Source organism: Eurosta solidaginis, chromosome 5 (genome assembly GCF_040869045.1).
Source record: "Eurosta solidaginis isolate ZX-2024a chromosome 5, ASM4086904v1, whole genome shotgun sequence".
In the NCBI taxonomy this organism is placed as follows: Eukaryota; Metazoa; Arthropoda; class Insecta; order Diptera; family Tephritidae; genus Eurosta; species Eurosta solidaginis.
Genome location: NC_090323.1, coordinates 245,612,196 through 245,631,289, shown reverse-complemented (window position 1 = coordinate 245,631,289; position 19,094 = coordinate 245,612,196). Strand labels below are relative to the sequence as shown.

Here is a 19,094-nt window from a genome sequence, read left to right as displayed (position 1 = left end):
GGTTGCTAATGTATCTACATCGCAAGAAAAGAGAAATTCCCTACCAAAAAACTCCCAAGAAATGCTAACGAAATGTTTCGTTTGTCAAGCAATATCCACCTCTCAAGAAAACTCATGCCGTTACAACTACCTTTTCCCTTGGTTTCGCAAAGAAATATATGTGCGTCTCATTATGTCCTGATCAACGACACTTTAGAACGTCTTCGGTTAAATACAAGGGAAAACAGTGACTGTATTTAGAAATTTTTTTTATGGAACTCGCAATTCTATTACAAGTGTTATGTTTCTCTTGGTTGTTTATTATTTTTAACTTGAGAGCATAATTCCGTCATGGTAATTTTAAAAAATTTTTTTCTAAAGCATAGCTTAAACTGAATATCGTGCCTTGCAGGGAAGTGACATCTCTTCATAGAGAACAGAGAGTCTTTTTACGTCACCATGGTTATCAGCTTATCAGTTTAAAATTTATTCTATCTGGTGTATTTTGTTTTTGTAATTAATTAAAATTAACAGATCGCCTGAAAAGCGCGCCTTTGATAATAGAGCATACAATATATCTTATAACTTTAAACGAGCAATTCTTGTTTGTTTGTATAGCCGAACGATCTCGGGAACGGCTCAACCGATTTAAATAAAATTTGGCACAGAGATAATGTATAACCTTCTAAGACTTTCTACCTAGGTGTTGTTACTCATAATGTTTCACAAGGTTGCCACCTATTCGAAATGAAAAAAAAAAAATTGCATGAGATATGCCGATATGGGTATCAAACGAAAGGTATTTCACTCCGCATTACAATAGGGACATTTTTGAGTGGGGTTGCCATTTAAGGTTGGCACCTATTCGAAATTAAAAAAAAATTGCATGAGATATGCCGATATGGTTATCAAATGAAAGGTATTTTACTCCGCATTACAATAGGGACATTTTTGAGTGGGGTTGCCATCTAAGGTTGCCACATATTCGAAATTAAAATAAAGAAACGTTGCCAGCACAACGAAACGTTGCCGAGCAAAGCTCGGTCGCCCAGGTACTAACATATAAATTTACATATTTCGTGATTCGTATATTGAGACTTAAACTATGTCAAAAAAAAAGGCTTTTAAAAATATTTCTCTGCACCTTAATAATACTCGGAAGGTAAAGATGGTATACTTTAAATTTCCTACACATCTGTGCCATGTTTATTGTCTTGTAAAATCATTTGCTAATTGGAATAAGCAAACAAATTTGATCGCACCTCAACCAAACAAAGTGTAAATATGTTGTATGTCGTTATGTATGTATTGTACGTGATATTTCGTGTTTATTTATGGAGCCCTTAAATACTCAGAAATTGATGTAAATTTGATTTTTCAGTTAATTATTTATTTTTACAATTTATTATTCAAGCATGATTAAGTACACATTTACATAGTTACATATGAATGAATATATGGGACCGCATTACGTTGCCAAATCGGGGATATCATAATTAGGTATATGCCGCTTTTTTTGGCGTTGTTTTGTAAGAAAAAAAACCAATTTCTTCTGAGTGCAGCACTTTCGACAAAAGAATCCTGTTGATGCAGAGTTTCAATAAATAATATTACATTATATTATTTGTAAAATAAACATGAATAGTATATAAACAAAAGTGTAAGGATAACAACAAAATTAAGTACCAACTGACAACTGCCACAGCTTATGTAGCAACAACATGACTATCACCATTTTCCTGTAGGAAAAATCTCTCATTCAAAACTAGTGCGCTTCTAATTAGTGCATTTGAAACTTCTACCTTTTTGCCCTCTATATCTTTTACGGACTTTCAATTGTTGCGTTACCTTTTGTGTAGTTCCGAACTAAATAAATAATGCTGCTTTAGAACTAGTTGGGTTATTGGCATTATTTCGATATGTAGTTCGAAACTATAGTAGAAATTTGCAACAACTTTTTTTGGTATTATATCGTTGGTTCCGATCCCTACAGATATTCTACATGTTGCTTCTCGTACGATTTTATCCCCTTTGTCGATGGTTTCGAACCTGCGGGAATATTAGTGAGAAAGGCAGCATATTCATAGTCGAAACCCTTGAAAGCTAGTGGCAGTTTATTTGTGGCTACCCTATATTTATATAATTAATATTGTAACGAATTTCGCTTATTTGAAACGTTCGAATCGCTGAAGTGTCGAATAAATAACTCCAATATTCTGTAATGCAAAATGGGCTTTATAAGACTACTTTGGGAGTAGTACAATTATACTACACTTCGCAACTAAAAGCGTGTTTAAATCAAATTGATTACTGATTCCTCAGCTTGCGCTGCTTTCATACTCTCGGTTTTCTCGTTCACCCATTTCTCTAAGGTCTAGTCATTTCGCAAACAGGTGTATCTCATGCTTGGTTATCAGCAATATACACGTATATTTGTAGTTTGTGCTTTCTACTAGTCATATGCGTGTGTATGTGTGAGTATCAGCTTCTGCCCTTAGCTGATGACTACATATGTGTGTGTGAGATATTCTTCGTCGCATTGTATGTGTACATGTACATAAGTGTGTCTGCTGTTGTTGTGATTATTTACTAACACTATTATGTGGAGCTGACGGCCGCCGTGGTGTGGTGGTAGCGTGCTCCGCCTACCACACCCAAGATCCTGGGTTCACGCCACGGAAAAAGCAACATCAAAAACTTTAGAAACACGTTTTTTCAATTAGAGGACAATTTTTCTAAGCGGGGTTGCCCCCGCAGTGTTTGGCAAGCACTCCGAGTGTATTTCTGCCATGAAAAGCTCTCAGTGAAAACTCTTGCAAGGCAGATGATGCCGTTCGGAGTCGACATAAAACACGTAGGTCCTATCCCGCCAATTTTTAGGAAAAAAGATATATGAGCACGACACAAATTGGAAGAGAAGCTCGGCCCTAGATCTCTTCGGAGGTTATCGCGCCTTACATTTATTTTTATTTTATAGTGTGGAGCTAATAAAAATAAAAAAAATCACATTGTCGATTTTTGAACTAAATAATTTCTAGAAACTATCGAACTAGTATCTATTTGATACTTTAGGTCTAGTTCTGACCCCAAAATTCGTGTATCTAATTACTGATTTCCCTACCGGGTTTGTTTAGCTGCAATGATAACTAAAGCTCTGCCAACAATTCCCATACGCTCCCATGTAAGTAATCGACCAGCCTCAGTCCAATTTTAATTTCTAATTGCTTTAGCTGGCATTTTTTATAAATTTTCCTAGCCATTTTTATGGCTGCCATTCAGTGCGAGTTTGAGTTATTATTTAATTGCCATTTATGGTTACGCACTTGACAGTCTCATGAATTTTTCATAGGCTTATACAGTCAAACAATGCAACGTGCAATTTTAAAAGTGAATGAAAACGTTTTAATGATTCACACCGTTATGAAGCCAAGTTTGCGTATAAAACCAACCATATTGAATATTGACCACTATGATTTACTGTAAATTGGTATGATTGCATTGATCATCACCTTGCCACTTAATAGTTTTGACTACTGTTCGCTATTCACGGTGGTGACAAGTTTCCTTTATTGGTTGGTTACGCCGAAATCACCTTTCTCAAAAACAAAAAAAAATGCAATAATAAAATTCAACAAAAATCTTCACGTGACCAAAACTACTTTAATGAAAATAAATAATTATGCATATTTATTGAAATCTTATAAAACGGAAGTTTGCATTGATGGTAAATAAATGCAGTTATTTGTATGGGACAACTGATTACACTGGTTTACAGCCAAAATGCACCAGAGACGCCATTATGAAATTCCTATGTAGAATCACCCCCTGATTTCGAAAATCAAGGTTATTTTTAATTCTATGGTAACATTTTTGAGTTATTAACGAATAACGGTTTTTCCAAAAAAAAAAAAAATAATAATAATAACTGAGTCCACTTAATCATATATATCTCAAGAACGAATTGAGGAATTCCAAAACGGTTTGAAGCTTTTAAAAGGAAATAAAATTTGCTATAAACTGCGCATAAAACACTTTTTGCTAGGCCCTGCAGATTCAAAGATAACGAACAATCATTACGGATTTTTCCATTGTTTTGTAAAAATATAAAAAAATTTGTACTTTGCGAAGAAGGATCTGGAAAACTTTTTATTTTTTTGCATTTTCTGTTTTATTACCAAAAAAAAAAAAAAAAAAAATGAGCATTCATTCAACAAAATCGAAGGACTAACTAACTGATATACGAATACTAACACCTATGTACCAGTAGGTTACTTAAGTATTAAATGGATATATATACGGCGGCCACCGTGGTGTGATGGTAGCGTGCTCCGCCTATCACACCGTATACCCTGGGTTCAACTCCCGGGCAAAGCAACATCAAAATTTTAGAAATAAGATTTTTCAATTAGAAGAAAATTTTTCTAAGCGGGGTCGCCCCTCGGCAGTGTCTGGCAAGCGCTCCGATTGTATTTCTGCCATGAAAAGCTCTCAGTGAAAACTCATCTGCCTTGCAGATGCCGTTCGGAGTCGGCATAAAACATGTAGGTCCCGTCCGGCAAATTTGTAGGGAAAAATCAAGAGGAGCACGACGCAAATTGGAAGAGAAGCTCGGCCTTAGATCTCTTACGAGGTTATCGCGCCTTAATGTAAAAACACATTCTAGGTGTATCCTGGTCCACGTTTTGGGCTATATCTCGAGACCCTATCCTCCCAGTTGTATGAAAATTATCCTGTACTATAGCACTCATCAACAGCTTTCATTTGATATCCATAATGTATAAACACATTCTAGGGGTATCCTGGTACACGTTTTGGCCTATATCTCGAGACCCTAGTTACCCAGGGGTATGAAAATTATCCTGTACTATTGCACTCATCAACAGCTTTCATTTGACATCCATATTGTATAAACACATTCTAGTGGTACTCGGTTCCACGTTTTGATCTCAAGACCCTAGACACGTAGCGAAAAAAAGGTAGACGTTGGCCGATTCTCAGACCTACCCAATATGCTCACAAAATTTCATGAGAATCGGTTCAGCCGTTTCGGAGGAGTTCTAAAACCGTGACAGAAGAATTTTATATATTAGAAGTGGACCCAATTTTTATTATTATTTTTTTGTTTGAAAAACCGTTATTCGTAAATATCTCAAAAAACGTTACCATAGAATAAAAATAACCTTGATTTTCGAAATCAGGGGGTGATTTTACATAGGAATTTCATAATGGCGTCTCTGGTGCACCAAAAAAATTGGAATTTGTGATCCAGTGTTATTGAAAACTCATACAATTTTGTTATCAAAATTGCAAAAAAAATTTTACTTTCGATTGTAATTCGAAAATGCGCATTTTTAAATCAGAAACTTTCGCATTTGAGGTACCACTAAAGTCATATTTGTGAAATAGTTTAGTAGTATTTTAGCAAATTATAATCACAGCGTTCCATTGTGGGAATAACTTTGTCACAGCTACTGAAAGATCACAATACTTTTCAGCGACATCTTGAAAGGAACAACCATGGTTGACTTAGTGTGAGAGCTTCCCATTTCTAATCAGGCATGGAATGTATCAGTCATCTGCGCTCTTGCACCGACAGAGGAGCAAGACGATGACGTGAAAGACGCTTTATACAAACGCTTAACATCAACATACGAGCGCTGCTCCCGCCATGATATAAAAGTCTTGCTTGGCGACTTTAACGACAGGGTGGGCAAATAAGAAGGCTTAATGTGGCCATCGGCTTCTGATATTTTTTGGACGCGTATTAGGAGTGTCATGTTGTCGTATAGAATAACCCACATCTGCTGTAAGTACGGGCGTTTACAGAGGGTTTTCTGTAGGATTTTACTGCGACATCTAGTGCTACTTATTCGCAACACAATCAGCAGGCAAATGCAAAGAATTCATTCTAATTGTCATGGTATTTGCTCTGAATCAGTCACAGAGACGGATAAGAGCAGCTAGACCTGAGTGGTCACAATCACAGGTCACGTTATTCCTCACAAATCACGGGATCGGTCAGCATTACTCACAAAGTGCAATTTTGAAACAAGTTCAAAGATGGGACGTTTTTGAAGTAAACAAAAAAAAAGATTATTTTATCCCGTATCAAGTTCTCGATATGTGAGCAAGGTTTCTATACACATTATATCAGTATTATAAAATTTAAATTACTAAAAGAAGGATACTTACATCGTTTCCGTCAAGCCATATGATCTGAAAGAAAAATAAAATAATGAAATAAAATGAGACTTGCCGTGTGGACAATCATATTTGAGTTTTAATTTTTTTTATAGTCTTTAAAGTTTTCCTCAAAATGAAATTTATGTTCATCAGTTGTCAACATTGCAACTTTGTTAAATTTATGTCTATGACTTTTGCTTTCATCTTGTGATGCCGTCGGCATTGGCGCTGTGGATGGTGATAGCAATGGCGAAAATGCACTCAATTCAGTGCATGCGCTCTCATAAATCATAGCCTAAAGAGGCAGCAGCGGAAGGAAATAGATTTCGCGATTACAGCAGGGGCAATCAGAGGGAATATTATGTGTATGATAAACTGGTATGCAATGGGAGATAAATATAAACAAATTTTTCTACAAAAAACAAAATAACCAAATATGAAAGGCATATCTTTCCTAATTCACTCGTACGTAAATATGCAAGAATGTACATATGTATGCATGTCTTTAAACTGTGAATTGATTTGTCAAAATAAAATAATTTTTTGTTTTCGTGTTCATTTTTATTTTTATTAACGCTTTTCATTAAATCATCTAGTAGTAATGTCAGTGTTATAGAAAATCAAACAAAAAATACCATATTGCTATGATACCAAACATTTTATTACCAACTAGAAATTGACGAAGAATTGTACTGAAGATGGAACAAACAAGTGACGACGGAGAATCTTTCCCATATAATTAAATTCGTTTTACTTCAATTAGATATCAAATACTTATTAGAGTTCACGATTTCTCGAACATGTTCGAGAAGAGATTTCTCGCGAGTCTCGCCTTTTCGCGAGATTCTCGAATCTCGAATTACTCGTAAGGCTCGCGAGCTTCTCGACATTCAACTTAATCGATTCATTGGCTGTTTTATGTAGAGCTTACGATTTCTTCTGGAGCACAAGCCAAAATGTCCGCAAAACCACAAGTAAAAAACCCCCGAAATGTATAGAATATTACCAACGCAGCGACTGAATTGAAAGTTGGGAAGATCGCGAGTATTTCGAGAAATTCGAGATTCGAGAATCTCGCGAGAAGCTGTGTTCTTGATGTCTCGTTGAAAAATAAAATATTGCGAACAAAATTATATGTATAATAAATATGTTTTGAGTTAAATGTCTTTGGAAGCAATAAAATCAACAAAAAAGTCACAAGTAAAAAAATCAAGTGTATAAATACTGTCCATACAGCGATTAAGTAAAAATGTCGAGAAGCTCGCGAGATTTACGAATACTTCTCGATTTTTCGGGTCTCGAAAATCGCGCTTGTGTTCAAGAAGAAAACGTAAGCTCTACTTGGTATAGTTATTTTATGTGTAAATGAGGCAGCCAACTGAGAGGGTAAGAGGCAGAGAGTAATGTAAATTGGTGGAAAAGATGAGGGCTAGAAGAAGACTAAGAGAAGTGAAAAAAGAGAGTGAAAGGAAAGCAAACCGCAAATTAGAAGGAAAATACCGTTGGAAAGGGATAGAAAAGGAAAAGTTATAAGGAGGAGAGCGACTAAGGAAAGTCATAGTGACAATGGAAGGGGAGATGGGGAGGAAACGAAATTCGAAAAGAAGACGAAGGAAAGGGGGGAACGGAAGGGAAATAAATTGATAGAAAAGTGAAAAAGAAATAGTATGAAGAAGAGAATAAAATATAAAAGAATGTGAAGAATAATCAAAAGGAAGGGAAATAAGTTGATTAAGAAGTAAAAAGGAAGGGGGTAGGAAGAAGGAAGGATGATAAGTGGGACATGAAAAGGGAGCGAAATTAGCAGTGAAAAGTTTATCAAGAAGAAGAAGGCCAATAAAAGAAGGGAAGGAGGAAAGCAAATAAAAATAGATAGGATAAATGCTTGACAAATTGAAAATGTTGGCTGAAAAGCAATGCGAAAGGGAGCTAAAGGAGATAGGAAAGAAACTGGCCAGGTATCTTGCAAGCAAGCGGAAGTAGTAGAAAAAGATGGAAAGCAAGACAAAGACAAAAAAAGGACAGACGAGAAAAAAGAAGAAGCAAAAGCCAAAGGGAGAAGAAGAAGAACCGAAATTAATTTTCCAATTAAAAACATGGAAAATGTAAGAAAGAGCCGGAATAAAATGTGGCACATTGGACGAGTGGAGCAAACGGCCGAACGCAAGCGGAAGGGAACGAAACCGAAGGCTGGCGGAAGGGAAAGGACAACGAAAAAGAAAACGTGGAGCATCTCTGAGTGGAAAGCCAAGAGTAAAGCTACAAAGAAAACGAAGAGGCATTTGGCAAGGAATCGAAAGAGGGTTGTTGTTGTAACAAAAAAGACAGTCCCGGAACGTTTCTGGTAGTGTTAACGATGTTGATGGTCCTTCATCCGATATAGATCCGGTACGCTGTGCTAGGAAGTACTATAAATGTTTAAGTCTGACCATATGTGTCCTCCAATTAAATATGGAATATTGAAAAAGAAGCAAAGTTATATATGAGCTTCATTTATATGTGTTACTTCATACCGCTAATTCAAGCGGACGGACATAACACTATAGATTCTTGCTCGAAGTAATCGCTTTGCTGAAACTAAATTTACGACTTCTTTGATATCTTCAACTATTGCTATTTGAAAGAATCTATCTATCTGCTACCACTACTGGCTATAACATTTAAACATAGATAATATACGATATTAAACGGATCAGTCGCATGCAAACATATAAAAATATGAACACACACACACACGGCACCGCGTCAAATTCGCTCCATTTGAATTAAGAAAAGCATACATTTGAATTTTACGCCACAAAGCGGCAATTTGGCGTCTACCATACGAGCAAAGTGTCTCAAGCAAATGTATTCTATATCTTGGCCTACCCCAACATAGCCATTCGGACTGTGACAATATCGTTATTTACGTGTCTGACAATTACAACAAGTGAGTGCTGCACATTCGCAGGAACCACTGTTGCGGACAGTGGTGCGGTGCTGCAAGGTATCTCTTGGTGGGTGGCTTTTATTGGTTCCACTGTCGCCAGTGGACACGCTGTGCTAGTACCAATCAACTGCAACAACAAATTATCAACGTACAGTGGCTGTATTTAAATTGGTTCGTCGAATATCGGCGTTGTTGTCATTACTTTGCTTACAGCAAGCAATCAACGCAGAGGGAAATTATTTTTCGCTATCAAATGTTTGTATATATATAGATATGTATATACAGTTGCGATTTCTAAATATTTGCATTTAATTGGATGACGGCGGTGACAGCGATTTCATTTTAGTCAAGTGCAAGTTTTGTTGTTTGTTTTTTACAAATATGTGTAGATACAAACGTTGCTGATAGGGTGTTTTAGTTTTAGCCGATATTGTTATACTCAGCTGAGGAGGCCTCACAGGGTATACTAATTTTGTTCGCATAACGGCACACCGTAACGGCATAAACTAATCGAGATAGATACAGGGTTCTATATATCAAAATGATCTGGGCGAAAAAAGAAATTCAAGTCCGTCCGTCCGTTCGTCTGTCCGTAAACACGATAACTTTAGTAAATTTTTAGGTATATTAATGAAATTTGGTATGTAAGTCCATGGGCACTTATCTCAGATTGCTATTTAAAATGAACAAATTCGGACTATAACTAAGCCCACTTTTTCGATATCGAAAATTTCGAAAAACCGAAAAAGTGCAATAATTCATTACCAAAGACGGATAACGCGATGGAACTTGGTAGGTGGGTGGACCTTATGACACAGAATAGAATATTAGTAAAATTTTGGACAATGGGCGTGGCACCGACCACTTTTAAAAGAAGGTAATTTAAAAGTTTTGAAAGCTGAAATTTGGCAGCTGAGTATGTGATGTTCGGTTACACCCGAACTTAGCCTTCCTTACTTGTTTTCTTTATCCTACATACAAGTTTTGTCATTTATAGAAAGTGTATACATTATTTCTAGTACCACGTGGATCTGACTTTCCCGTTTCTTTTTTCCAGTTTTGAGTAAGCAGAACTTACGGCGGCGGTGTTCCTGCTACAATTATGAATATTATCAGCTTACACCAGTCAGAGGGCTAATTTCTTCAGCTTGCATTATTTTACCAGCATCAAATTAATGAAATCACATGACGGAGGGTTACCCTATCAAAAACCTCGCTTAGTTTCGAACGTCTCGGCGACGTACTTCCCTTCTCCGACTGAGCTGATGTTGTTGCTCAACGCTATTTTGCATAGCCATATAAGTTTTGAAAGAGAAACCAAATTCAGACATAGCGGCATGTAGGCGGCTCCTTTTCATACTGTCGAAGGCGGCTCGACCAAGAGGTGATGTGTGTCAATTCTTTGTTTTTTTTGTGGTTTTTTCCAAGATTTGGCGCATGGCAGATTTAACAGGTCTTAAGCCGCATTGGTAAGGTCCAATCAGCGTGTTCACTGTGGGTTTCAATACTTCGAACAATACACTTGACAGGACCTTGTATGCGATATTAAGAAGGCTGATTCAGCTGTAGTTTTGCGCAGTTTGCAGCACTGGGAAAAGAAAACCTAGATTCCAATCGCCAGGCATGGACTTGCCCGACCATATTTTGCAAAGAAGCTGGTGCATGCGTCTTACCTACCCTCCACCGCCGTATTTGAATAGCTCGTTGTTTTCTAAACTGCGATTCTGACTTCACCATAATCGGTTCGGAGCGACATAATCGCTGTCTCCATTATTAGAGAGAAGTATTACATCGTTATTTTTAGGTAAAAATTTACGAGCGTTATTATTGGTGACTAGCAGCTCAAGTTTCTTGCATGCGCACCATTTGGCTTCTGACTTTTTTTCATCATTTATAGGCGTCTTGCTTTCCTTTTCAACTCGCGGTTCCATTCGCACACTCTTCTTGCTGCATTCGCTTTTAACGTCGCCCTGTAGGCAGCGTCTTTTCTTTCGGTTGTAATGCAGTATTCTTAATCACACCAGTTGTTTTCTTCGGTCGCCGGTAAGCATTTTGTCTACAGTGGCGGTAGATATGCTCCGAATGATCCTGCGTTCCGTTGTTGTTGTTGTTGTAGCAGTGCTTCGCCCCACCTAATAGTTGCGACCGATCACAAATTGTCATCAATATCCTCTAACGGGAGTCCAAGGAAACATGCTGTATCAACAGGGGTGGACCATAATGAAAGGGGTGTTAGAGGCGTTGGTTCCACATTACAATTAAAGAGATGATTGGTGTCATGTGGGGACACATTGCAGGCGGGGCATACATTTTGTATGTCGGGGTTGATTCTGGATAGGCAAGGGTTTAACCTGTTACAGTATCCAGAACGAAGTTGAGCTAGAGTGACTCGCGTTTCCCCGGGGAGTATGCGTTCCTCTTCCGCAAGTTTTGGGTACTGTTCTTTGAGTACTGGATTCACCGGCCAATTCCTAGCATAAAGGTCCGACGCCTGTTTGTGGAGTTCACTGAGGACCTGCTTGTGTTAGTGCTTACGGGGATGACTCCTTAAGACCCTGAGCGGTGTTGGCTCATCAATCAGATGCCTGTTGGGATGCCCAGTTTTCTAGGTATTCAACAAGAACTGTTTGGTTAGCATCTCATTTCTCTTCCTGATGGGCAGTGTTCTCGCTTAATTATGTAGATGATGTTCTGGGGACATAAGAAGACAGCCGGTGGCGGTTCTGAGAGCAGTATTTTGGCAGGCCTGTAGCTTCTTCCAGTGAGTGGTTTTTAGACTTGGCGACCATATAGGGGACGCGTAGCATGCAATCGGGTGGCCAATTGCTTTGTATGTGGTAATGAGCGTTTCTTTGTCTTTTCCCCAAGTACTGCCAGCCAGGGATTTGAGGATTTTATTACGGCTCTGGATTTTCGGTACAGTTGCGGCTGCATGCTCACCAAAATGTAGATCCTGATCAAATGTCACACCCAAGATTTTGGGGTGTAGGACAGTCAGTAAAGTAGTGCCATCGATGTGGATGTTAAAAATGGTCGACATTTGGGACGTCCGTGTTGTAACTAAGGTCGCGGGGGATTAAGTCAGTGATAATGCCAGGTTTTCGCGAGGCGAAAAAACTGGAGAGATCAGGGAGGCAGCCGTTTATTCTGTTGCAGAGCTCATCGATCTGTGGGCCTGGGCCTGTGGCCATTATTGTGCAGTCATCGGCGTAGGAAACGATAGTAACTTCTTCTGGTGGCGAAGCTAGCTTAGGTATGTAGAAATTAAACAAAAGTGGGGATAGGACTCCACCCTGTGGTACCCCTTGTTTAATTCTTCTTGGTTTTGATGTTTCATTTCTAAATTGCGCCGATGCCTGCCGACCACCCAGATAATTTACGGTCCACCTTTTAAGACATGGGGGAAGGGTAGACCCTTCCAGGTCTTGCAGTAACGTGCCATGGTTAACCGTATCAAAAGCTTGTGATAGGTCTAGCGCAACGAGTACTGTTCTATGGTGGGGGTTTTGATTTAAACCGCAATTCGTCTGGTTGCTGATGGCATTTAGCGCGGTGGTGGTGCTATGGATTTCTCTGAAGCCATGCTGGTGACAGGCTAGCTGCAAATTTGCTTTGAAGTAGGGGAGCAAAATGGCTTCAACCGTCTTGGCTACTGGCGATAGGAGAGAAATCGGGCGATATGACTCTCCTATATTAGCTGGTTTCTCAGGCTTTAGTAACCTGCGTTCCGTCAGGTTGATCTGTGCTCTCAGAGAATAGGTGTAAGAGTCGAGTTGGAAAATCATTGGTAGTTAGTTGCAATTGCAGCCTTCCGATCTCTACGTGTCCTTGTATTTTTTGTTTATTGCATAGGAAGAGCACCTATTTTGGCAACGTAGAAGCGGCCACAGTGGTGTGATGGTATCGTGCTCCGCCTATGACACCGTATGCCCTGGGTTCAACTCCCGGGCAAAGCAACATCAAAATTTTAGAAATAAGATTTTTCAATTAGAAGAAAATTTTTCTAAGCGGGGTCGCCCCTCGGCAGTGTCTGGCAAGCGCTCCGATTGTATTTCTGCCATGAAAAGCTCTCAGTGAAAACTCATCTGCCTTGCAGATGCCGTTCGGAGTCGGCATAAAACATGTAGGTCCCGTCCGGCCAATTTGTAGGGAAAAATCAAGAGGAGCACGGCGCAAATTGGAAGAGAAGCTCGGCCTTAGATCTCTTCGGAGGTTATCGCGCCTTACATTTAGGAGCGAGATAGTAATCCGAGTCGATGTTAGGTCCTCGAACGGTGCGCTCATCCAAAATACTAGAGGCATGCCGTCTGTTTATTACAGCGATCTATCTGATAACGTGTATTCGATCGAAGGACAGCAATGTTGCTTGATGAATATTTTAATGCTTGTACCTCGTGCTAGATATGAAGAGGTAATATCGCCAAGAAGCCGAACACCCTAATAGCCGAGTGTTGATTAAGGAAATATATGTTGTACTTACATACATACATATATACATACATACCTACTTTTGAGGATATACTTGTTCTTCTGCTTTCGTGCCATATAAAAATTAAAGTGAAATATAAAATTTTTTAAAACGAAGCAATTAAGCATTTGATCATTAACCGATCGAGTATATACTTAGGTCGAGACAAATACCTGCAGAAATCTTCATTGAATATGGCAAACAAAAAATACCACCTAAAATTGGGGATTTGAATCCCGACGCTGGGTAGTACTCTATTCCTAATGCTTTTTTACTTAAATGAGGTTGTTAATATTAACGTGCTATAGGTCCTACCTTCCAGCACTGAAAACTACAGCTTTAACATAAAACTAGCCATCATGGCCGACTGCGCCTTGTAATCACATTTTTGCAATTATACTCTCAAAGAAGATGCAGGACAGTGATTTAAAAGAGCTATGTGACAAGTGTAAATAAGTGTCAAGGTGGCTTTGATAAGCTGCACACGGAAGTTTGGAAGTGCACTTTCCTAATATGTGCGTGATTTGTACGCTCATTGGTTTCATATTTTTAACCCTTAGCAGTGTAAGAAACTTCATTATGTGTTATAATGAAGGCAATCTCTGTTATAAGCATAAACCAAGTAAAAATCTTCGAAGAACATCGCTTTCTCCAACGTGTTCTTGACATAGCGTGGCTGCTTAGACTTACAGATCAGCAATAAAATTAATTTGTAAATACGGATGACCGTGAGGTCTTTGAAGAAGGGTAGGGCCCTTATTAAAACGCCCTTTGAATTTGATATGAGGTCATCTGTAATGCGTTGTCATACCGAAAAATATTTCTTACGAAGCCTTATCGTTGATACAGCTTTCAATCAGGAGAGAATTTAGAGTCTCTGGCGTGGCTTCTATGTTTGTTTCACAGTTCATTGCTGTATATGCTTTGTTAAACTATTTGGGTGGAACATTCGGTGAATTTCATTGTTGGATACCATCATTACGTTGTATGAGTTTCTATCTTTAGAGCTTTAGGTTTCCCTTTGAGCATAACACCTGCCATGCTGCAAAGACAAATGCTTCTCACGTTCTATACGTAACCTTCGGATTCTTTGGGTAGCAGGTCTTCAGTGGTCTTTAATGATAACCACAACTTCCACTCTTCATCACATTCATTTCCTCAATACAATTGACAGTTGACGTACCTCATTCAATTCCAGATATTTTATCTTATTTTAAATTATAAAACGTAAATCTTATTTCAAAGCTGCCAGAACATGAATAGCGTCATACATTCCATGATGGGAAAAAGTTTCCTAACTCGCAATATATATCAAATTATTAAACTCGTTGTTAGTACTATAATTAATAATAAATTTTACAAAACCATTTTCAAACTGTAATCCAGGAAAGAAACAAAAAGATAAACTTTAGAAAGCCTGAGAATCATGGAAAGAAGAGAAAAGACGATTAACAAGATTGAAGATACAAACAATATAGCATCTGCTTACATTACGTGTTTAGGAAAATAGCTTTTAGTATTGACGAAATTACCATAGCTTTAAGATGGTATTGATTTACTGTCCATACATTTTCAATGTTTTTATGTTTTTCTAAAGTGTTGTATGTTCAAAAACAATAGTTTTAAATAATTTCAAAAGAGGAAAAACCCTCGGCAGAGTGCAATATTATAAGTTGTTCTTTCGTTCAAAAATGGTAAGATACTCGAACCTCAAGAAAAATCTACAAGAATCCGTGGTTTTTATTTCTGTATCTAATTTGATAAAAGTGTTTTTATAACTTTCATGAACATGAAATGGTATATTAACTTTGGTCCGATGATTGTAGCGTTGAGAAATATAGAAGATAGACTCACCATTAAGTATACCGAATTGATCAGGGCGACAAACTGTCCGTTCGTCTATCCGTCCGTGTGTCTGTTTGAACGCAAACTAGTCTCAAATTTTGAGATATCTCAATGAAATTTGGCACAAGGATGTATTTTTGTATTATATTAGACATTTGTCGGATCCGGTAGGATCGGACCACTATAACATATATTTTCCATACAAGACGATTTTGGTCATTCCTGCCGCAATTTAGAAAGTATAAACGTGAAACTCGGTGATATATATTACAATATACCATAGAAGATGTCCTGAAAAAATCACTATGATCGGAGCTATATATAGTATATATCCCATACAACCGATCGTTCAGATAGAAAGATTTTTGGCAATTTCTCCCTTCATTTTCAATACAAAAACGTTAAACTTGGTGACATATATTTTAATATATCATAGAAGATTTCCTGTAAAAATCGTTTCGATCGGAGCTATATATAAGATATATCCCATACAACCGATCGTTGAGATAAGGGGGTTTTTGCCATTTTTTATTTTATATTTATCTTAAAAATCGTTAAGGTATGTACATCTCTCCATTATATATTTCTTATCTTATACATCCTATTATTTGGAGATTACGAACACGATAAAATTATTGTTCAGCCTCATTCATGAAAGGTATGAAGTCTTCGGCCCAGCCGAAGACATTCCGTCCTTACTTGTTTTTTTATGCCTTTCATGAAAATGAAATGGTATATTAATTTCGTCACGAAACCCAAAATTGTAAGTCCTTAAACGAAAATAGATAGACCCACCATTAAGTATTCCGAAATAATCAGGATGAAGAGCGGAGTGGATTTAACAATGTCCGTCTGTCCTTCTGTTCGTCTGTCCGTCTGTCTGTTTGTATGCAAACTAGTCACTCAATTTTTGAGATATCTTCATAAAATTTGGCGAGCGGGTGTATTTGGGTGTCCGATTAGACATTTGTCGGAACCGGCCGGATCGGACCCCTATAGCATATATCCTCCATACAACCGATTTTTCAGAAAAAGAGGATTTTTGTCATATCTTACTCAATTTAACAGATTGAAGCTTCAAACTTCTCCAAATAATTTAGTATATTGGACATATTGTTGCCTGAAAAAATTGATAATATCGGTCGTATATATAGTATATATCCCCCACAACCGATTGTTCAGATAAGAAACTTATTGTAATTACTGCCCTATTTTAAGAGTTAGAGGCTTCAAATTTCAGCATATGCTTACATATACAGCATATATTGTTATCTGAAAAAATCATAAAGATCGGTGGTATATATAGTATATATATGGTGTTATATATAGTATATATATATATATATTTTCGCAATTTTAGCCCCATTTTAACAGCTAGAAACTTCAAATTTCACCGAATGCTTACGTATATAGCATATATTGTTGTCTGAAAAAAATCATAGAGATCGGTTGTATATATAGTATATATCTCATGCAACCGATTGTTCAGATAAGAAACTTTTCGCAATTTGTACCCCATTCTAACAGCTATAAGCTTCAAATCTACCGATTGCTTACGTATATAGTATATATTGTTGTGTCGAAAAATCATATATATCGGTGATATATATAATATATATATGATGGTATATATAGTATATATATATTTTTTTTTGCGATTTCGGCACCATTTTAACAGCTAGAAGCCTCAGATTTCACCAAATGCTTACGTGTATAGCATATATTGATGTCTGAAAAAATCATAGAGATCGGTGGTATATATATTATATACTTCATATAAACTGTCATTTTTTGCCCCTTTTTTACGGCTAGAAGCTTCAAAATTTATCAAATTTCATCAAATAGTTACGTTTACGTTATATATTTTTGAAATACGTGATTCGTAGTCATAGTTTTTACATGCAGACCACAAACAACGTGAAGCTTTGCATCCTCACACAAAGTACCTACCTATTTTTATACTCAGTTGAGCAGAGCTCACAGAGTATATTAACTTTGATTGGATAACGGTTGGTTGTACAGGTATAAAGAATCGAGATAGATATAGACTTCCATATATCAAATCATCAGTATCGAAAAAAAATTTGATTGAGCCATGTCCGTCCTTCCGTCGTCCGTCTCACAGTGTTTCGTGTAGAACAAGCTAGCTGGACCGAAACAAAGTTCTTATTCCAAGAAAGTGTTGAGAATGAAGAAAACAAACAAAATAACGGGATTTTGCTCTTTTTTGATATTTTTGCTCATATATAAACTGAAGTAAGAAGGCAGGAGTGGCCGTAAAATGCATTGATTAATTTGCAAAATTCTTGTTGAATATTAAGATTCATATTTTTTTTTAGTGAACACTTTCATAATTTTTTTGATGGATTCTGAACTCGAAGGTAAGTAAAATTTTTTAATAGTAATTCTTTCATAATTAGAGTATTTTAATATATTTAACATTCCGTTATTAAGAAGAAAAGGTATTTTTCCCTTTATTTTTAAATTTAGGGACAAAAAAGTTACATACATCCGCGGACATCCGGGCTTAATTTTACATATGTTATAGTCGCAAGTATTCTCTAATAGTCGAAAGAAAAAACCATTGCGAATTCTTTGCACATCTATTTTTAATTGTTTTTTTTTTTTTGTAGATTTAGTTATCTCTACATATAAATTAGGATGTATGTACGTACCAGCTCCGACGAGATATTCGAACCTTTAAAGCTGATCTACAAACGGCAAAACCAATTTCCTGGTACAGGGAACAAACACGTAGCCATAAAACATACAAAAATAAACGCGCAAGGTCAACAAGAGCACACCAAAAGCAAAAACCCGAAGATCATTGACTTCAACCTGCCACAACCTACCGCACCAGTCACCAAGGCATAAAAACAGGTACATACAATGATTGATGAAGATAAACCAAAACCAGGTTTCGGCAAATACCAATGACGGCAACACTGCTCGTAGGTTTTTCGAAAATTCTGAGGCTAGTGCTGAGATTACGGGATTGGGATGTAACGCTCATCAAAAGATTCGACACTCTCCTTCGCGCATTAGCATCTGGGTACAATATAAATATCCAAAGATTTGAAAAAACTTGCGGTCGAGACAAAAAACTATACATAAATCTCTATCCATGGTTTTAATATGCCTGTTACAGTTCATAAATTCTTAGTGGCATAGTACTGAAATTATAAAATCAGCAATTTTACCTATTGGTCAACTTTTAGAGGAAGCACAGGAAGCCCGTAACAAAGATTTGAGACGATTCAGGGATTATAACACACAAAAGCAGACGCTGAAGCCACGAATAGAGATCTTAAGATATGTTGCTTATAACAGCGGATCCTTTAGTTAACAGTTTTAGGGAGATACCTAAGAAAAAATTTAAAGTCTAACTCAGAAGTCTTAAATTTATTGTCCCCCGATAATGTTGAGGAGTCAATAAATACCCCAGTTGTTTCAAGCTTTCACAGTAGTGTTGCTGATGCTCATGACTATTCCACAAGTGACTCATCCAAAGAAAGTGATGATAGCGAATAATAACATAATTATATAAGATAATTTTGTTGGATCAGGTTTTATTCAATTTAAATCTATTGTCTTTTCTACTTTGTATGATACTTCACTTTTAAGTTTTTGTAATAAGTAATTTTGACATAATTAATTTAATTATTTACATTGTTTGTATTATTATTGTAA

The 19,094-nt window shown here is 37.1% G+C and overlaps 1 protein-coding gene across 1 annotated transcript in view; it reads right to left on the bottom strand.

The window, feature by feature from the left end:
• ko (Stork-head domain-containing protein knockout) overlaps positions 1-19,094 on the bottom strand; it is a 712,534-nt gene that overhangs the window by 496,355 nt on the left and 197,085 nt on the right. The window contains 1 exon segment of the mRNA XM_067789313.1: positions 6,172-6,195. The gene's annotated coding sequence lies outside the window, so the exon portion shown is untranslated.